The sequence below is a fragment of the Amblyraja radiata genome, chromosome 1, assembly GCF_010909765.2.
Source record: "Amblyraja radiata isolate CabotCenter1 chromosome 1, sAmbRad1.1.pri, whole genome shotgun sequence".
NCBI classification, from domain to species: Eukaryota; Metazoa; Chordata; class Chondrichthyes; order Rajiformes; family Rajidae; genus Amblyraja; species Amblyraja radiata.
This window is the reverse complement of record NC_045956.1, coordinates 174,206,276-174,227,608: the sequence shown is the minus strand read 5'-3', so window position 1 is coordinate 174,227,608 and position 21,333 is coordinate 174,206,276.

The window sequence follows — 21,333 nt, the reverse complement described above, 5'->3', positions numbered from 1 at the left end:
TCCAGCAATTTTGTGTACCCTCCCTTCCATTTATTCCATGTATGCCTCATGCTGCCTCCGCAAGGCCAGCAGCATTATCAAGAACAAATCTCACTCCCTCGTCTCCCCTCTCCCATCAGCCAAGATGTGAAAACACACACCTCCAGATTCAGGGACAGTTTCTTCCCAGCTGTTATCAGGCAACTGAACCATCCTATCAACAACTAGAGAGCTGTTCTCAACTACGATCTACCTCAGTGGAGACTCTCGGACTACCTTTAATTAGACTTTACTGGACACTATCCTGCACTAAACATTATTCACTTTATCATGTACCTGTACACTGTGGACAGCTCGATTGTAATCGTGTATTGTATTTCCGCTGACTGGTTGGCACGCAACAAAAAGCTTTTCTCTGTGCCTCGGTACACGTGTATTAAACTGAACTAAACTGAAATGTGAATATGTGATTCTGTTCCATTCTGTTTGTAGTTTGTTTGTTTGTTTTATGCACAATTAGCGAGCATTGCCACTTTTCATTTCACTGCACATCTCGTATGTGTATGTGACGAATACACTTGACTTGACTTGAACTTTGCGGTACTTTATCTTGCACTAAACGTTATTCACTTTATCATGTATCTGTACGCTGTGGATGGCTCGATTGTAACAATGCTGACTGCAACAAAAATGCTTTTCACTGTACACATGATAATAAATTAAAGTTAAAAAAAACCACATCATCCAATCTACCTCATTGTGACCTTTGAACTTTAAAAAAATCTTCCCTTTCTCTTTATCTGTAACACCATATTCTGTGCTCTGCTTATTTTCTCCTTTGCACTACCAGTGGTATACTCATGAATAGTTTGATTGGGCAGTATGATCTGCCTAGGTAGCATACAAATCAACATTTTCCACTGCCTCTCCGTACATGTGACAATAATTAACCAGTACAAATATCGACGCAAATAATATTTGTGAAAAGCTGTTTCCCAGCACGACATCATAACTAGGCTCTCTCTTGAGAAGGGCATTTTCAGCTGGAATGCTCCCTGCACTTGTAGGTTCATACGAGATAGGAGCAGAATTGGGCCATTCGGCCCATCATGTCTACTCTGCCATTCAATCATGGCTGAACTATCTCTCCCTCCGAACCCCATTCTCCTGCCTTCTCCCCATAAACCCTGACACCCGTACTAATCAAGAATCTATCTATCTCTGTCTTAAAAATATCTATTGACTTGGCCTCCACAGCCTTCTGTGGCAAATAATTCCACAGATTCACCATCCTCTGACTAAAGAAATTCCTCCTCATCTCCTTCCTAAAGGACATCCTTTAATTCTGAGGCTATGACCTCTAGTTCTAGACTCTCCTACTAGTGGAAACATCCTCTCCACATCCACTATCCAAGCCTTTCCCTATTCTGTACGTTTCAATGAAGTGCCCCCTCATCCTTCTAAACTCCAGTGAGCACAGGCCCAGTGCCGTCAAACACTCATCATATGTTAACCCACTCATTCCTGGGATCATTCTTGTAAACCTCCTCCGGACCCTCTCCAGAGCCAGCACATCCTTCCTCAGGTATGGTGCCCAAAATTGCTCACAATATTCCAAATGCTGCCTGACCAGCGCCTTATAGAGCCTCAGCTTGTGAGAGATATCCTGGTCACAGAGACTACATTTTACTCACACATAATTTGTGTTGTAGATAATGTGAGAGGCAATTACAGGCTTCACCGCAGCATGAAATGGATGGTCCAATTGATGCATTTACATTCAGACAGTGAAATTATTATAAATATTAGTGTACAAATGGAAATAAATGGATTATTGCCTCTGCTAAAATAACAGATTAAAGGATTATCTCTGCTATTTCCTACTTGCAGCATTTAATTTTTGGGGCCATGGCATTATGGGCATAACTTCTTATGATTATATTTCTCCTATCTGTTGTTGTGTGTTCACTAACGCTGAGCTCACAGCCAGACCAGATACCATCAGCCACTACTGCTTAAATAGCCATACAGCAAGGAAACAGATCCTTCAGCCCACGTCCATGCCGACCAACATGTCCCATCTACACTAGTCCCATCTACACTTGTCCCATCTGCCTGCATATAGTCCATGTGTCTTATCAATGTACCTGTCTAAATGTATCGTACATGATGCAATTGCCTCAACTACCTCCTCCAGCAGCTTGGTTCATACACCCACCACCATTTGTGTGAAAAAGTTACCCCTTGGATACCTATTAAATCTTTTCCCCTTCCCCTTGTACCCATGTCCTCTGGTTCTCGATTCTGCTACTCTGGGCATGGGACTCTGTGCATCTACCCGATTTATTCCTCTCATGACTCATTTGTCCTTTCCCCCATGTCTCTTTTCAAGGTTTCTCCCCACCTGCTACAATCAGTCTGAACACAGAACATAGAGCATAGAGAAATACAGCACAAAACAGGCCCTTTGGCCCACAATGCTTGTGCCGAACATGATGCCAGGTTAAACTGATCGCATCCGCTTGTACATGATCCCTCTATCTGCTGCACTTCCATGTTCCTATCTAAAGCCTCTGAGACGCCACTAGCATAGAAACATTCGGCCCCTTGAGCCAGCACCGCCATTTCATATGATCATGGCTGACCATCCAAAATCAGTATCCCGTTTCTGCTTTTTCCCCATATCCCTTGATTCCTTTAGCCCTGAGCTATAACTAACTCTCTGTTGGAAACATCAGTAAATTGACTATATTTGCCTCCACCACCACCCCAGGCAATGTGTTTCATGCCCCCATTTAAAAGCTTGTCCCATGCATCTACATTAAACGTTCTCCCTCGCACCTTATAGCTATGCCCTCTACTGTTAGAATCCCAAGTAGAATCCCAACCTGAAGAAACATCACCTATCTATGTCCTCGAGAGATGCTGCCTGACAAGTGAGTTAAGGTGCCTGTCCCACTTACGCGACCTTTACAGGCGACTGCCGGCACTCTCTGTTGAACTAAATTAAGGCGCATGTTGCAATCAAAAGCGCTTGAACAAACCCATCGTTTAAACCATCAATCATAGACAAATCATTTATACAATGGGAAAGAATGGGAATCAAAACGCTCGAAGATCTGTATGAAGTGGGAAAATTACTATCATTTCAACAACTACAACTGAAATATAATTTGAAAAATAACCAATATTTTAAATATCTTCAAATTTGTGATTATTTGAAAAAATACACAAAAGACTATCATAATATGCCTTCCGACTTACTGGATGAAGCAATGAAGACAAAGGCGGAATCAGCTAACTTAATATCGTACTTATATAATATCATTTTAAACATAGAAATACCCACAACAGATGGAATTAGAAGAGACTGGGAACAAGAATTAGCTATAAAAATTTCAAAAGAGAGCTGGGATAATCATTTACTACAGGTGCATAAATGCTCGATCAATGTACGACATACGCTTATCCAATTCAAAACATTACATAGACTATATTATTCAAAAACTAAATTAAATAAAATCTTTCCTAATGTTTCACCAATCTGTGATAAATGTCTGTGTCAAGAAGCTACCATAGCGCACTCTTTTGTTTTTTGTACAAAAATCCAAAAATTCTGGCATGGAATATTTGATATTTTTTCAAAATTAATTAAAATAAAACTGGTACCAAAACCAGAATGGATCATTTTTGGGATATCGGAAGGTATCCCTGAATTAAACGTGTATCAGAAGAATTTACTCAATTACGGGCTAATAATGGGAAAAAAGCTCATACTTAAATTCTGGAAAAATGCGCCCACACCAACAATAAAAATGTGGACATCAAATATGTTTGAAACATTACATCTGGAAGAGATGAGATTCCTCTTAGCAGGTAAAGCAAACCAATTCCAAAAGACGTGGTCTACGTTTATGGACCTATTACAAGCATGAGGTGCAATAGTAATTTTAAAAATAAATAAATAAATAAATGGTATCAGGACCTGGCATTGGGAGGTAAAACAACAAAAACAGACTTGGTTGGTAGTCTTTCTGCGGAGTTTAATGTTATAATAGAGCGATTGTCCTTACTTTCTTTTTCTTTCTTTTCTAGGGTCTACTTTCTTACTTTACTTCCTTCTCTAACTTCTTTTCTAAGGGGCTTTCTTTTCCCAACACTCTCTTGCACTTCACAACTCTTGCGCACCTTCTTTACTTTCCTTACTTCTATCTTTTTCTTAAAGCTTTAAAAAAAAAAAATGAAGCGGTACAAAAAAATGTATTAAGATATATGTGTTGTGTGTTATTGTAATTTACCGTACTTCTAATAAAAAAATAAATTTAAAAAAAAAAAAAAAAGCGCTTGAACAATTGGTTGGGAAGAAAGCCAAACTGTAAGAAAGACGACTGTGGCCAGAATTTTCAACGTTGACAATTCAGCGACGACCAGAAAGACGCTACGACTCTTTGGAGACCTCTCACATCCATAGGAGACCTCTCACGACCATACAGGCAACCCTTGGCGACATGTTGCGGGTGACCTCTCACGACCATTGGACACCTCTCACGACCATACAGCCGATGGTCATGAGAGGTCTCCAAAGAGTCTTTCTGGTCGCCGCTGAATTTCCAACCTGTTGAAAATTTTGGCCACCTATGACGTGTGCTGGCAGTCACCTGCAAAGGTCGCGTAAGTGGAACAGGCCCTTTACTTTAACAGGCCTTTAAGGCCAAGATAAGACTCTGTACTCTGAAGAACTTGGTGCCAGGAACGTGGTGTCGATTGTGTGCTGCCGGATAAAAGGGGAAAGATTTAATCAGAACTGTGGGTTATCTTTTCCACTCAGTAGGTGGTGGAAATGTGGATCAAGCTGCCGAGGTGGTAGTTGAGGCAGGTACTATAATAACATTAAAAATGCATTTGAACATGTATACGGATAGGAAAGATTTAGAGGAGATGGGCTAAAGGCGGGCAGGTAGGACAAGTGTAGGCATGACATTACGGTAGCGGGCGGCCGTCCATTTCTCCTTCCGAGTCGCTGGCGGTGGAGCCAGCGGCTACAGACTTGGTGCCGGTTGAAAGCACCTTGGCTACTCCGCTTGGGCGGAAAGCCGTGCAGAAGTCTGTTAGGCCCGTAGACTCGGACGAGTCGGGCCAGGAGGGTTCCCCTCCTTCAATGGGTAGCGTCTTTGAGCGACTAACCCACATGGAGCACCTGATGGAGAGGTTGTTCCACAATGATATGCTCCAAAGGAGGGAGCTATATCAGCCTGGGTCTCCTAGAGAGCCCACGGCAGTGGCACCTGTTTCCGGGCTGCACATGGTCTCCCTCTCTGAGGAGGGGAACATACGGGATCAGTTTTACACTGACTCGGAATTTGGAGGTATAACTGGGGAGCATATCTCAAGGATACAACTGGGGAGCATATCACGAGGGGCAAGACTCAGAAGTGCCCGCAATGGCATCCAAATTTGCTATACCGTCACAAACAGGGGAGCCGCTGGGAGAGGACTTAGCCATGAGTATTAACTACCTGGCCTCACACCAACGCCAAGATCTGGCCCTGTGTGCATTTTCATACTTCTATAGCTTTTGTCTGATGGGAGAGGGGAGAAGAGGGAGTGGCCGGGGTGCGACTGGTCCTTGATTATGCTGCTGGCCTTGCCGAGGCAGCGTGAGGTATAAATGGAGTCAATCGGAGGAAAGTTGGTTAGTGTGATGGTGTGTGTGATGGTCTGGGCTGCATCTACAATTCGCTGCAATTTCTTATGGTGCATATGCAAGAGGTGCTATTCTGGCACCATTTTACAGTCCCAGCTGCAGATGGCCATAAAGGCCCGTTGCAGCCGTCTCCTCCTCCATTCCGGCCGTCCCGCGAACCTTCGTCCCTCTATAACCATATAACCATATAACAATTACAGCACGGAAACAGGCCATCTCGGCCCTACAAGTCCGTGCCGAACAACTTTTTTCCCTTAGTCCCACCTGCCTGCACTCATACCATAACCCTCCATTCCCTTCTCATCCATATGCCTATCCAATTTATTCTTAAATGATACCAACGAACCTGCCTCCACCACTTCCACTGGAAGCTCATTCCACACCGCTACCACTCTCTGAGTAAAGAAGTTCCCCCTCATGTTACCCCTAAACTTCTGTCCCTTAATTCTGAAGTCATGTCCTCTTGTTTGAATCTTCCCTATTCTAAAAGGGAAAAGCTTGATCACATCAACTCTGTCTATCCCTCTCATCATTTTAAAGACCTCTATCGTCCCCCCTTAACCTTCTGCGCTCCTTCTATACCCGAAACATATAAAATTCTTAAGGGATTGGACAGGCTAGACGCAGGAAAAATGTTCTCGATGTTGGGGGGGGGGGGGAGTCCAGAACCAGGGGTCACTGTTTAAAAATAAGTGTAGGACATTTAGGACTGAGATGAGGAAAAACTTTTTTACCCAGAGAGTTGTGAATATCGAAAATAGGTGCAGAAGAAGGCCATTCAGCCCTTCGAGTTGTGAATCTGTGGAATTCTCTGCCACAGAAGGCAGTGGAGGCCAATTCACTGGATGTTTTCAAGAGAGTTACATTTAGCTCTTCAGGCTAATGGAATCAGGGGATATGGGGAAAGAGCAGGAACGGGGTACTGATTCTGGATGATCAGCCATGATTATATTGCACCTATTTTCTACATTTCCACGCCTGGCCCTCTTCTGCCCTTGTTCCTGGTGACGTTATGACAGATGTGCAACAGTCGCTTCAGCATTATTTCACTTCTAAAGTACATACAGTATCTGCTCTCATCTGAAGCAGAATTTAAGGCTGAATGAAAACGCTTCATAAAGCTGGAGAATCCTCTCTGCATTGCAAATTTTGATTCCCTCAGGTGGAACTGGCAGCTTTATGTATTACTGAAGCACTGGGCGATGGGACATTATTTTCTGCAGCTACATTCACGAGGGAAATGCAGAATGTTGCTCGTTCTAACTTGCAGACCGATTTGGGGGCTTAATAAGATGTTGGTGCTAATTCAGAATAATTAGCAGTGTTTGGGTTAGGAAATGGGTGTAGAGATTTCTCAGGGACATCTGGTTTGCCAATGGGTCTTTGCCTCTTCCGTGGAGCTGAGTATGTGGTGTGTGTGTGCTCCGAAGATATAAAATGATGGAGTACCTCAGCGGGACAGGCAGCATCTCTGGAGAGAAGGAATGGGTGACATTTCGGGTCGACACCCTTATTTAGACTCACCCATTCCTTCACTCCAGGGATGATGCCTGTCCAATGAGTTACTCCAGCATTTTGTGTCTATCTTCGAAGCATACACACCACACACTCAGCTCTCGAGAAGAAGCAGAGAGTCCTTTGGTGTAAATCAGCATCTGCAGTTCCTTTCTACACAAATGGTGTGTGCTGTTGGCTGGTAAGGTCATTCCAACTTTAAAATCGGTGGGTGGCCTCAACCTTATGAGACTGTGTCACATTGGATCTGACGTAATATTACTGTTATACGGTCATAAGGTCATAAGTGATAGGGGAAAAATAAGGCCATTCGGCCCATCAACTCTACTCCGCCATTCAATCGTGGCTGATCTATCTCTCCCTCCTTACCCCATTCTTCTGCCTTCTCTCCATAATCCCTGACACCTGTACTAATCAAGAATCCATCTATTTCTGCCTTAAAAATATCCATTGACGCCTCCACAGCCTTCTGTGGCAATGAATTCCACAGGTTCATCACCCTCTGATGAAAAACATTCCTCCTCATCTCCTTCCTAAAGCAACGTCCTTTAATGTATCTGCTTCAACCACAATCCTCAACATGGTGGAGCAGCGGGATAGTTGCTGCCTTACAGCGCCAGAGACCCGGGTTCGATCCTGATTACAGAAACATAGAAACATAGAAAATAAGTGCAGGAGTAGGCCATTCAGCCCTTCAGGCAAGCACCGCCATTCAATACGATCATGGCTGAGCATCCAAAATCAGCAACCTGTTCCGGCTTTCTCCCCATATCCCTTGATTCCGTTAGCGCTAAGAGCTATATCTAACTCTATAGGAAGGATGTCAACAAAATAGAGAGAGTACAGAGGAGATTTACTGGAATGTTGCCTGGGTTTCAGCAACTAAGTTACAGAGAAAGGTTGAACAAGTTAGGTTTTTATTCTTTGGAGCACAGAAGGTTAAGGGGGGACGATAGAGGTCTTTAAAATGATGAGAGGGATAGACAGAGTTGACGTGGATAAGCTTTTCCCACTGAGAGTAGGGAAGATTCAAACAAGAGGACATGACTTGAGAATTAAGGGACAGAAGTTTAGGGGTAACATGAGGGGGAACTTCTTTACTGAGAGTGGTAGCTGTGTGGAATGAGCTTCCAGTGGAAGTGGTGGAGGCAGGTTCGATCATTTAAAAATAAATTGGATAGGTATATGGACGGGAAAGGAATGGAAGGTTATGGTCTGAGTGCAGGTAGATGGGACTAGGGGAAAATAAGTGTTCGGCACGGACTTGAAGGGCCGAGATGGCCTGTTTTCCGTGCTGTACTTGTTATATGGTTGTTATATTATAACTCTCTTTTAAATACATCCAGTGAATTGGACTACGGGTGCTGAATGTACGAAGTTTGTAAGTTCTCCCCGTGACCTGCATGGGTTTCTTTCCGGGAGCTCCAATTTCTTCCCACACTCCAAAGGTGTACAGATTTGTAGGCTAATTGGCTCCGCAAAATTGTAAGTTGTAAATTTTCCCACGTGTGTGTAGGACAGTGTAAGTGCGCGGGGATTGCTGGTCGGCATGGACTCGGTGAGCGGAAAGATCTGTTTCCGTGCTGTATCTCTAAACTAAACTAAACTAAACTAAACTAAACTAAACTAAACTAACGAACTAAACTAAATTAAACTAAACTAAACTAAATTAAAGTAAGTCCATGCGTTCTAGGCTTGGTTGGCAGTGGAAGAATGATGAGTGAATAACGCTGAAGAGCAAAATAATACAATTCTTAACCTTGTATCCAGAGTGTAGTGTCAATGATCTGCATCATGAGTCTATACCCTACTGTATTGGCTGAGACATTTACAGAACGCTTGAATAATTAAATAAATCTGGAGGAAAAGCCATTGGCAGTGACTATCTTAATGGCTATTTTTCCGTAGAAATCCAACTCGTATCGGTCAGAGTCATCAGTCAGAGTATTGAGTATAGATAGACACAAAATGTTGGAGTAACTCAGCGGGACGGGCAGCATCTCTGGAGAGAAGGAATGGGTGACATTTCTGATCGAGACCCTTCTTTTTGTGTCTATCTTCGGCTTAAACCAGCATCTGCAGTTCCTTCTTACACATATTGAGTATGGATGTTGGGAGGTCATGTTGCAGTTGTGGAAGACATTGGCGAGGCTGCATTGAGAGTGTTGTGTTCAATTCAGGGCACTGTGTTATAGGAAAGATGTTGTCAAGCTGGAAAAGGTGCAGAGAAGATTTACGAGGATGTTGCCAGGACTCGAGGGACTGAGTTACGGGGAGAGTTGCGCAAGTTAGGACTCTATTCAATGGAGTGTAGGAGGATGAGGTGTGATCTTAGAGAGGTGTACAAAATCATGAGAGGTATAGATCGGCTGGACACAGAGTCTCTTGCCCAGAGTTGGGGAATCGCGAACCAGAGGGATAGGTTTACGTTGAGAGGGGAAAAATGTAATAGGAACCCGAGGGGTAATCTGTTCACACAAAGGGTGATGGGTGAATTGAACAAGCTGCCGGAGGAGGTAGCTGATGCAGGGATCATTGCAATGTTTAAGCAATATTTAGACAGGTACATGTATAGGACAGATTTAGAGGGATATGGGCCAAAAGCAGAGAGGTGGGTCCGGTGTAGATGGGACATTTTGATTGATTTGGGCTATTTGTGCTGAAGGGCCTGTTTCCACGCTGTATGATTCTACGACTCTATGACCTTATTTATCTCTCTGTGATACTGGTCTGGCCTATAAGTGACTGACGACATATAGCAATGCAGTTGACACTCAGTTGAATCCTTGAAATTACCCAGCTAATCATTCCACTCAGAATTTAATGAGCAATTAGAGAAAAACAATAAATGCTGGTCATCCAACTGACACCTCAATTCAGTCAAGTAATAAGTGAAATGTACTCTGTGGAACAAGTGTTGTCTGAAACAGGTCAAGGATGGTAATCTTGTTCAGTTCTGATTCAAAATGCAAATTTGACACTATTTCAAATATTTCTACACAAAAATAAATAACCAATTACTCACAAAGTCACAGAGTCATACAGCATGGAAACGGGGCCTTCAGCCCAACACGTCCATGCTGACCAAGATACCTCATTTAAGTTAGTTCCATTTGCCTGCATTTAACCCAATTACCCAAGGGTAGAGCTACTGCCTTACAGCACCAGATACCTGGGTTCGATCCTGACTACGGGTGCTGTCTGTATGGAGTTTGTATGTTCTCCCTGTGACCTGTGTAGTTTTTCTCCACAAACTTCCGTTTCCTCCCACACTCCACAGGTGTACGGGTTTGTAGGTTAATTGGCTTAGTGTAAATGTTGAAAAATTGTCCCTACTGTGTGTAGGGTAGTGTTAATGTGCGGGGATCGCTGGTCGGTGCGGACTCAGTAGGCCAGTGGGCCTGTTTCCGCGCTGTATCACTAAACTAATCTAAACTAAACTAATCTAATCTAAACTAAACTAAACTAAACGTTTCCTATCGATGTACCTGTCCAAATATCTTTTAAATGCTGTTAAAGTACCTGCTTCTATTTCTTATTATCATAAGAAATGAGAACATTTCTGTTTGTGACCTAGACATAAACGTAGATGGATTGGTGCGTAAATGTGCTGATGACTGAAACTGGAGGAATTGCAGACAGTGAAGAAGGTTGTTGCCAGAAGATACAGTGGGATGTAGTGGGACATATTTGGGCTGCATAAGGGTGCAGTGGTAGAGTTGCTGCCTTAAAACGTCAGAGACCAGATTTAGATACTGACTGCGGGTGCTGTCTGTACGGAGTTTGTACGTTCTCCCCGTGACCGCATGGGTTTCCTCTGGGTGCTCCGGTTTCCTCCCACACTCCAAAGACGTGCAGGTTTGTAGGTTAATTGGCTTTTGTAAATTGTCCCTGGGCTCTTGGATAGAACTAGTGTATGGGATGATCGCTGGTCGGCACGGACTCGGTGGGCCGAACGGCCTGATTCCATGCTGTATCTCTATACCAAACTAAAACAGATCAACAGCAGAAATGGGTGGAGAAATGGCAGATGAATGAGCAAGTGTGAGGGAGGTTGAATGTAAAGAGTATACCGTTAATGGCAAGACCCTTAACAGCATTGATGTGCAGAGGAATCTTGAAGTCCAAGTTCATAGCTCACTAAAGGTGGCCATATAATTCAAGTGGGAAAGAAGGCATATGGTATGCGTGCCTTCATTGCTAGAGACATTGAGTATAAGAGCCAGGAAGTCAAGATACAACTCTATCGAACTTTGGTTAGGCTTTATTTGGAGTATTGCGTGCAGTTCTGGTCGCCCCATTACAGGAAAGATGTTGAAGCTTTGGAGAGGGTGCAGAGTAGGTTCACCAGAATGCTGCCTGGATTAGAGGGATTCCGCTCCAGGGAGAGTTTGGATAGACTAGATTAATTTCTCAGGAACGTCGGAGGTTGAGGGGAGACTTGATAGAGGTATATACATATATGCAAGGCATAGATAGGGTAGACAGAACTTTTTTCCCAGGGTAGAAATGTGGAACCCTAGGTGGCATAACTATAAGGTGAGAGGGGGAAGTTTAACGAATGAATGAATACGTTTATTGGCCAAGTATGTTCACATACCAGGAATTTCCTTGATGCACCGGTAACAACACGACATACAGTAGCAATTAAGAATAAAACATAAAACATTAAGAATAAAGCATAATAGTTTAAACATGTGAATGAAATAAAATACCAGAGCAAAAGGAGGCTGCAGACTTTTGGTTATTGAGTAGAGCTACTGCTCGTGGAAAAAACGCTGCTTTTATGTCTGGTTGTGGTGGGTTTGACAGTCCGGAGTTGCCTTCCAGAGAGAAGTGATTCAAAGAGTTTGTGGCCAGGGTGAGAGGGATCAGAGCTGAGCAGAGGCAAGGATTTTAGATGGAGATGTGCGGGACAAGTATTTTACACCGTGAGTGGTCTTCTTTTTGCCTATGGCGTGAACAGCCCAAAGTTATAGGTCGACTTGTTCTATTTGATCTATTTTTTCGTGCACGTTGGGTTGATTACATTGGTCGAAACAGGATGGACCACGTGAAGGTTGCAATCTCCCACCCGACAGGGAGTGGTGGGGGCCTGGAACGCATTGCCAGGGGTGGTGGTGGAGGCAGATACGATAGTGCAATTTAAGAGGCTTTTGAATAGGCACACGGACATTCAATTCAATTCAAAGATAAGGAAGAGAGGGTCATGTGGAGGCAGATGAGATCAGTTCAGCTAGGCATTATGTTTGGCACAGACATTGTGAGGCAAAGGGTTGCAACCATTCAACAAAAAAGAATAGGGGCATTATAAGACGTCACAGGGCAGCCCAGTGGCACAGCTGATATAACAGCTACCTCACAGTGCCAGAAACACAGGTTCAATCCTGACCTTGGTTGCTGTCGGTGTAGTGTTTCTACACCAAGTCCAACCCAACCATCGATGAATATTACAACCCATTCACAACATGTTATGTTATCCCACTTTCTCTTCCACTCTCTCATTAACCTACAAACCCCTACATCTTTGGGATGCGGGAAGAAACACCCGAGCAGGCGGAGGAAACCCACGCAGTCACAGGGAGAACACAAATGGTGTTCCCAAGGGTTAATGCAAAGAAACACATGGAGAACACAAAAGTAACCCTTTTTACACAAAGGGTGGTGGGTGCATGGAACAAGCTGCTGGAGGAGGTCGTTGGGCAGGTGCTATCACAACGTTTAAGAAATATTTCGACAGGTTCATGAATAGGACAGGTTTAGAGAGCCAAACGCAGGCAGGTGGGACGTTGGTTGGCGTGGGCAAGTTGGGCTGAAGGGCCTTTTTCCAGTCTGTGTGACTCTATGACTCCATGACTATGAGAACTTGCAAACTTCAAACTGATGGCGCCCGAGGTCAAGGTCGAGCCCGTGTCTCTGGTGTTGTGAGCCAGTGGCTGTTCCAGTGTACTGGGCAACTGGTCTGAGACTCATTAACCAAGGGGAATATCCTTCCTGCATCTTACCTCCCAAACACTTTGAGATTCTGCAATAGCAACATTTAAGAAGCATTTAAACATTTATATAGGAATAGAAGGGTATGGGCATGGGATCAGTTAGGTTAGCATCACTGTTGGCACAGCCTGTTCTTGTACAAATACTGTTCCATGTTCTGCATTCTGTGCACTAAGTACTTCCAGCAACTTTCTCTGCATATTCCTTTCATTTAAAACTATCTTTAAATTCTCCTGTCAGTCATGGATGAATCACTTTACCTTTTGGGCTTTTGTGTCTTGAAGGAAGACATGTTTTTTTGCAAGTTAAGCATTTTTTAAATATTAACCATTGAGCGTCCGCCATTAGACTTTCAATGCATTCTCCCCGTCATCCACAACCCATTCTTTTGTTTAGATTTAGTATTACAGTTATTATTTGGTGGTATCCACCATTTTCTATTTTTAATTTGTCCCAAACTGATTCGAATTCTACATCTCCTGAGGTGGCACGGTGGCGCAGCAGTAGAGCTGCTGCCTTACAGCGCCAGAGACCCAGGTTTGATCCTGACTATGGGTGCTGTCTGTACAGAGTTTGTTCCTTCTTCACGTGACCTGCGTGGGTTTTCTCCGGATGCCCCTGGTTTACTCCCACGCTCCAAAGGCGTACAGGTTTGTAGGTTAATTGGCTTTGGTAAAAATTGTAAATTGTCCCTAGTGTGTAGGATAGTGCTAGTGTATGGGGTGATCACTGGTCGGTGTGGACTTGGTGGACCAAAGGGCCTGTTTCCACGATATATGTCTAAAATTGAGTATAGTTGGGAGGACATGTTGCAGTTGTGAGACGTTGGTGAGACCGCATTTGTGTTCAGTTCTGAGCGCCATGTTATAGGAGAGATGTTGTCAAGCTGGAAAAGGTCCAGAGAAGATTCACGAGGATGTTGCCAGGACTAGAGGATATGAGCTATAGGGAGGTTTAGTTGGCTGAGACACTGTTCCCTGGAGTACTGGAGGATGAGGAGTGATATTTTAGAGGTATATAAAATCATGAGAAGAATAGATTGAGTAGATGTACAAGAGTCTCTTGCCCAGAGTAGATGAATCGAGTACCAGAGGACATGGGTTTGAGGTGAAGGGGAAAAGATTTAAAAGGAATCTGAGGCTTGTATTCACTGGAGTTTAGAAGGATAAGGGGGGTTCTTATAGAAACATATAAAATTATAAAAGGACTGGACAAGCTAGATGCAGGAAAAATGTTCCCAATGTTGGGCGAGTCCAGAACCAGGGGCCACAGCCTTAGAATAAAGGGGAGGTCATTTAAGACTGAGGTGAGAAAAAACTTTTCACCCAGAGAGTTGTGAATTTATGGAATTCCCTGCCACAGAGGGCAGTTACTAGATGGATTTAAGAGAGAGTTAGATAGAGCTCTAGGGGCTAGTGTAGTCAAAGGATATGGGGAGAAGGCAGGCACGGGTTATTGATAGGGGACGATCAGCCATGATCACAATGAATGGCGGTGTTGGCTCGAAGGGCCGAAAGGCCTCCTCCTGCACCTATTTTCTATGTTTCTATGTTTCTATGAGGGGTAACGATTTCCACACAAAGGGTGTGTGGGTGTATGGAACAAGCTGCCAGAGGAGGTAGTTGAGGCAGGGACTATCCCAATGTTTAAGAAGCAGTTAGACAGGTTTGGAGGGATATGGACCAAATGCATATTTGGTGGGACTAGTGTAGCTAGGACATGAAGACTGGTGTGGGCAAGTTGGGCTGGAGGGCCTTTTTCCACACTGTTTCACTCTATGACTCTCTGATGCTAACAAAAGCTAAACCTAATCTCGATCTTTCAAGCCAAGGCAAGATCATTTCTCACCACTGTACTGATCTCCTCCGTCATTGATAAGGATACACCAGTCCTCGTTCCCTCTTTGCCAATCCTTCTCAAATATTTGGCAATGCTGCAATCATATTTCTGCTTCTGAAGAAGAGTTCCGACCGGAAATGTTACCTGTGCTGCCTGACCTGTTGAGTTGCTCGAGCACGATGTGTCTACCTGGTAGAAACCAGCACCTGCAGTTCCTTCTTACACAATAGGGTGGTTCGGTGGCACGGCAGTAGAGTTGCTACCTTACAGCGCCAGAGACATCCTGACTCGGGGTGCTTGTTGAATGAAGTTTTACGTTCTCCACGTGACCCGCGTGGGTTTTTCCCGAGATCTTCAGATCCTTCCCACACTCCAAAGAAGAAGCCTGTAGGTTAATTGGCTTAGTGAAAATGCAAAATTGATCCCAGTGTGTGCAGGATAGCGTTAATGTGTAAGGATCGCTGATCAGTGCGGACTCGTTGGACTGAAGGGCCTGTTTCCGAGCTGTATCTCTAAACTAAACTAAAACAATCATATTTTGCAGTGGCTAATGTATAACATCAACGGCCAAACGCAGGATGGTGGGACTAATGTAGATGAAGCATGTTGGACTGAAGGGCCTGTTTCCACACTGTGTGACTATAACTATGACTATCATATTGAATGGCAGAGCAGGCTTAAATGGCCAACATTCTTTTACTGCTATTTTTATATATTTCCTAATTGAGTTTTTCGTTATTATGTGCACTGAGATACGGTGAAAAACACAGCTGACAAAGTCTACCACATCTAAGCCTTGGCAGTCCAGGTCCATATTGGGAAAATTAAAATCCTCTACTATGACAACTTTAAGTGGAAAGGATGTTTCCACTAGTGGGAAAGTCTGGGACCAGAGGTCATTGCTTCAAAATTAAAGGACGTTATTTAGGAAGAAGAGGAAGCATTTCAGATAGTCCTTGCGTTCTCCCTCCTTCCCCTGGCCCTTCCCAGTTCTCCCACAAGCCTACTGTCTCCGCCTCTTCCTTTCTTTTTTCCGCCCCCGCCCCCCCCCGACATCAGTCTGAAGAAGGGTCTCGACCCGAAACGTCACCTATTCCTTCTCTCCATAGATGCTGCCTCCCCCTGCTGTTCCTCCAGCATTTATGTCCATCTAAGATTGTCTTTAGTAAGAGGGTTGTGAACCTGTGGAATTCTTTGCCACAGAAGGCTGTGGAGGCCAGATCAGATATTTCTTAGACAGCGATTAGTAGATTCTTGATGAGTACGGGTGTCAGGGGTTATGCAGGAGAATGGGGTTAAGAGGGAAAGATAGATCAGCCATGATTGAATGGTGGAGTAGATTTGGTGAGCCAAATAGCCTAATTCTGCCCCTATCACATGAACGTATTAGTCTTGAGCTGCCTTCAATGTCCTGGCATATTTGGTTTGCTAAGTCCTGATGATCATTTGGGGGCCAAGAGTACAATCCAAACAAGATGATTATCCATTTTTGTATATTTTTGGTATAAATCAGCATCTGCAGTTATTTTATTATTACAAGATAATTATGCTATTTTTGTTTATGTAGATGAATCCTCAGAGATTGACAAATTCTTTGGAGATTGACACATTCTTCAATTGTATTGGTGTCAGGGGTTATGGGGAGAAGGCAGGAGAACGGTATTGAGAGGGAAAGATAGATCAGCCATGATTGAATGGCGGAGTAGGCTTGATGGGCCAAATGGCCAAATTCTGCTCCTGTAACATGAACTTATGAAACAAGGAACTTCAGATGCTTGTTTACACAAAAGGACACAAAGTGCTGGAGTAACAGGCAGCACCTCTGGAGAACATGGATAGATGACATTTCGGGCCGGGACCCTTTTGATCCTTCAGCAACCCTTCAGTTTTAAAAGACACTCGGACAGATATATGGATAGGAAGGGTTTAGAGGGCTATGGGCTTAATGTGGGCAAATGGGACAACTGAAGTGTGTCAATTTGGTCGGCATTAGCCTGATGGGCCGAAGTGCCTGATTACATGCTGGACTGCTCTATGACACTAATATCATCTTGGACTACTGCCATGAAGTTCTCCTTATGAATAAGCCAATCCCCCCCCCCCCCCCCCGTTTCACCCCCACCTCTATCTTGCCCGTAGCGTGTTCCCTGCAGCTTTGAGGTTCATCCATCTTAGATATATTTCATTACTTTGCCGAGATTTTCCTAAAGGAACTAATTATTAATCTCTTTAACAGTAAATGTGTGTTAAACCTGTGATTCAAACCAAATGAAAACTCTGCCATTTAAATGTCCTCTACACCATTGAAGAATTTCTTCACACATACACCTATTTCTTCACACATACACCTATTATCACCATGGTCTCAAAACCTTTAACTTCTGGGTAATTAATTTTGCAGAATTCAGCTTATAACACTATTCATTTCATAACAAAAAGTTCGCCAGACAGGGAGACTCAGATTCAGGCAGGAAGGGCTTCGAGGGATTTGGACCAGATGTGGGCAGGTGGGATGGGGCATCATGGGCAGTATGGGAAAGTTAGGCTGAAGAGCCTGTTTCTACACTGTATAAATCCATGACTCCTGGGTGAGTGGAACTCTAACAGCTCTGCGGCAATTCACCACCATCCACTAAGCACGTTGCTTGATTGGTACCAGCAACTTGTCCTGGACTAGCCAATGGCCATGAAAGCACACCAACGCCTCTACCTCCTTAGAAGGCTTCGGAAGTTCGGCATGTCCCCTACAACTCCCATCAACTTCTGGAGATGCACCACAGAAAGCATCTTATCCGGATGCATCACAGCATGGTTTGGGAACAGCTCCATCCAAGACTGCAAGAAATTGCAGAGAATTGTGGACACAGCACAGACCATCTACACTTCACGCTGCCTCGGCAAGGCCAGCAGCATGACCAAGGACCTGTCTCACCCTAGTCACTCCCCCCCCACCCCACTCCCATCAGGCAAGAGGTACAGAAGTGTGAAAACGCACACCTCCAAATTCAGGGACAGTTTCACCTGTCATCAGGCAACTGAACCATCCTATCAGCAATTAGAGAACGTTACGGGGCATGGTCATTATTACTAGATATGATCACTGTTACTATTTGTGACCGTTGTTACTGGATCATCGTTACTATTTGTGACCATTGTTACTGGATCACTGTTATTATTTGTGACCATTGTTACTGGATCACTGTTACTAGTTGTGACTATTGTTACTGGATCATTGTTACTAGTTGTGACCATTGTTACTGGATCATTGTTACTAGTTGTGACCATTGTTACTGGATCATCGTTACTATTTGTGACTATTGTTACTGGATCATTGTTATTATTTGTGACCATTGTTACTGGATCATTGTTACTAGTTGTGACTATTGTTACTGGATCACTGTTACTAGTTGTGACCATTGTTACTGGATCATTGTTACTAGTTGTGACCATTGTTACTGGATCATTGTTACTAGTTGTGACTATTGTTACTGGATCACTGTTACTAGTTGTGACCATTGTTACTGGATCATTGTTACTAGTTGTGACCATTGTTACTGGATCATTGTTACTAGTTGTGACTATTGTTACTGGATCACTGTTACTAGTTGTGACCATTGTTACTGGATCATTGTTACTAGTTGTGACCATTGTTACTGGATCACTGTTACTATTTGTGACCATTGTTACTGGATCACTGTTACTAGTTGTGACCATTGTTACTGGATCATTATTACTATTTGTGACCATTGTTACCAGACATAATCATCATTACTGAACATGATCATCATTATTAGATGTAACAATCGTTATTAGACATGGTCATTGTTACTCTGTGTGGTCATTGTTACTGAACATGGCCATACTTACTGGCACGAGCGCGGCATGGTGGCACAGTGGTAGATTTGTTGCCTTACAGTCCAGAGCCCATGATCCAAGGTTCAATCCTGACTATAACCATATAACCATATAACAATTACAGCACGGAAACAGGCCATCTCGGCCCTTCTAGTCCATGCCAAACACTTACTCTCACCGAGTCCCATCTACCTGTACTCAGACCATAACCCTCCATTCCTTTCCCGTCCATATACCTGTTACGGCCGCCAAAATCAAATACCTCAAAGGCCAATAACATAATACAAAACCAGGTTCAAATGGAAAAATTATTTATTTTTCACTAACAAAAAGAACTAAACCTGGATCAAACAAACAAAGAGGGGTCGGATGGGCTAGCAAACAAAAGATAAAGGGTGCTCTGGCCGAACACTCAATGGGCCGTCAGACCAGAGACTCTAAACCTGCCTCAGTGTGAAAATAAACCTGAAACAAAACCACGAAAACAATAATGCCAGTCCCATCCTTCCCAAGCAAAATAAGTTAATACAGAATGAAGAATTACATAAAGAACACTATGCAATCAAACAAACTAAACCAACACTAGACTGCTGCCACCAGTCTGAGGGGGAAGAGAGAGACAGAGAGACGGACTGCCAGTGCACATGGTCTTTTTAAGCTGAGGCTCCGTCATCAGGCTCACGTGATGCAGCTTGGGCCAGGAGCCTCCAATCAGGTACAGGAGCAGCCAGGCAGCAGGACGTACTAATGGAAATCAGAGAAACAGGTTAGTACATAATTAACACCAGCAGAGGGAGCGCATAACAATACCTATCCAATTTATTTTTAAATGATAAAATCGAACCTATGGGTGCTGTCTGTACTGAGTTTGCACATTCTCCCCGTGACCTGCGTGTTTTCTCTGAGACCGAAGAAAATCCCAGACTCCAAAGACGTACAGGTTTGTAGGTTAAACTGGCTTGGAATCAGTGTAAATTGTCCCGAGTGTGCGTAGATAATGTTAGTGTGTGGGGATCGCTGGTCGATGAGGATTCGGTGGGCCAAAGGGTCTGTTTCGGCACTGTATCTCTAAAACTAAAACTAAACCTAAAAAAGTAAAACAAAAACTAAACTTGTTCGCTCCAAATGTATTCAATAAATTCCTACTGTATGGTAAAACGTCAACTTTTATCCCTGGACGCACAAGTCCCATCTGACCGCAATAGGCCCATATCCCTCTGAGCCTTTTCTTCAGAGAAGCTTGAGAGCAGACGCAGTGTTTACTTTTTAGTTCACTTTAGGGATACAGCACGGAAACAGGCCCACCGAGTCCGCACTGACCAGCGATCCCCGCACAGTAATGCCCTTGTCCCACTTAGGATCCCAGAACGGAAACCTCTGGAGACTTTGCGCCCCACCCAAGGTTTCCGTGCGGTTCCCAGAGGTTGCAGGTGGTTGCCGGAGGTTGCAGGTAGTGGAAGCAGGTAGGGAGACTGACATAAACCTCCGGGAACCTCCGGGAACCGCGAGGAAACCTTGGGTGCGGCGCAAAGGCTCCAGAGGTTTCCGTTCAGGTTTCCTAAGTGGGACAGGGGCATAACACTACCCTACTCTCACTAGGAACAATTTACACTTATACCAAGCCAACTATCCTGTACGGCTTTAGAGTGTGGGAGGAAACCGAAGATCTCGGAGAAAACCCACACAGGTCATGGGGAGACCGTACAAACTCCGTACAGACAGCATCCATAGTCGGGATCGAACCGGGGCACCACTGTACCAGTGGATGTATTCAAAATTAATGATAAACCAATAATAATAATAATAATAATAATGCATTTTATTTGCTGGCGCCTTTCTGGACACCCAAGGACACCTTACAGGACAAAATCACAATACATTTATCAATATTAAAATCAAGTTGATTAAAAACAAAAAAAAAAACAAAAACAAAATACACATAGAGAGGGTGAAGAAGGGTCACACACAAGAGGTCATAGACCAGGAGATTAGGAAAGAACAAAAAGTGACATAAGGAACTTCTTCTTTATGCGGCAAATGCTTTGCATCTTTAGTTTAGTCTAGTTTAGAGATACAGCACGGAGACAGGCCCTTCGGCCCACCAAGTCCGCACCAACCAGGAACCCCGCACATTAACACTATCCAACACACACCAGGGGCAATTTACAATCTTTACTGAAGCCAATCAACCTACAAACTTGTGCGTCTTTGAAGTGTGTGAGGAAACCAGAGCAACCTGGGAAAACCCCACATGGTCACGGGAAGAACGCACAAACTCTGTACAAACAGCACGCGTAGTCAGGATGGAACCCGGGTCTGGCGCTGTAAGGCAGCTGCTCTACCGTTGTGCCACCTTGCAGCTGGACTATATGACCTAACATGGCGGCAGAAGCAGCGGTAATCATGGCTCCCTGGAATGAATCGAAACAGCATTTGAAGTACAAAGA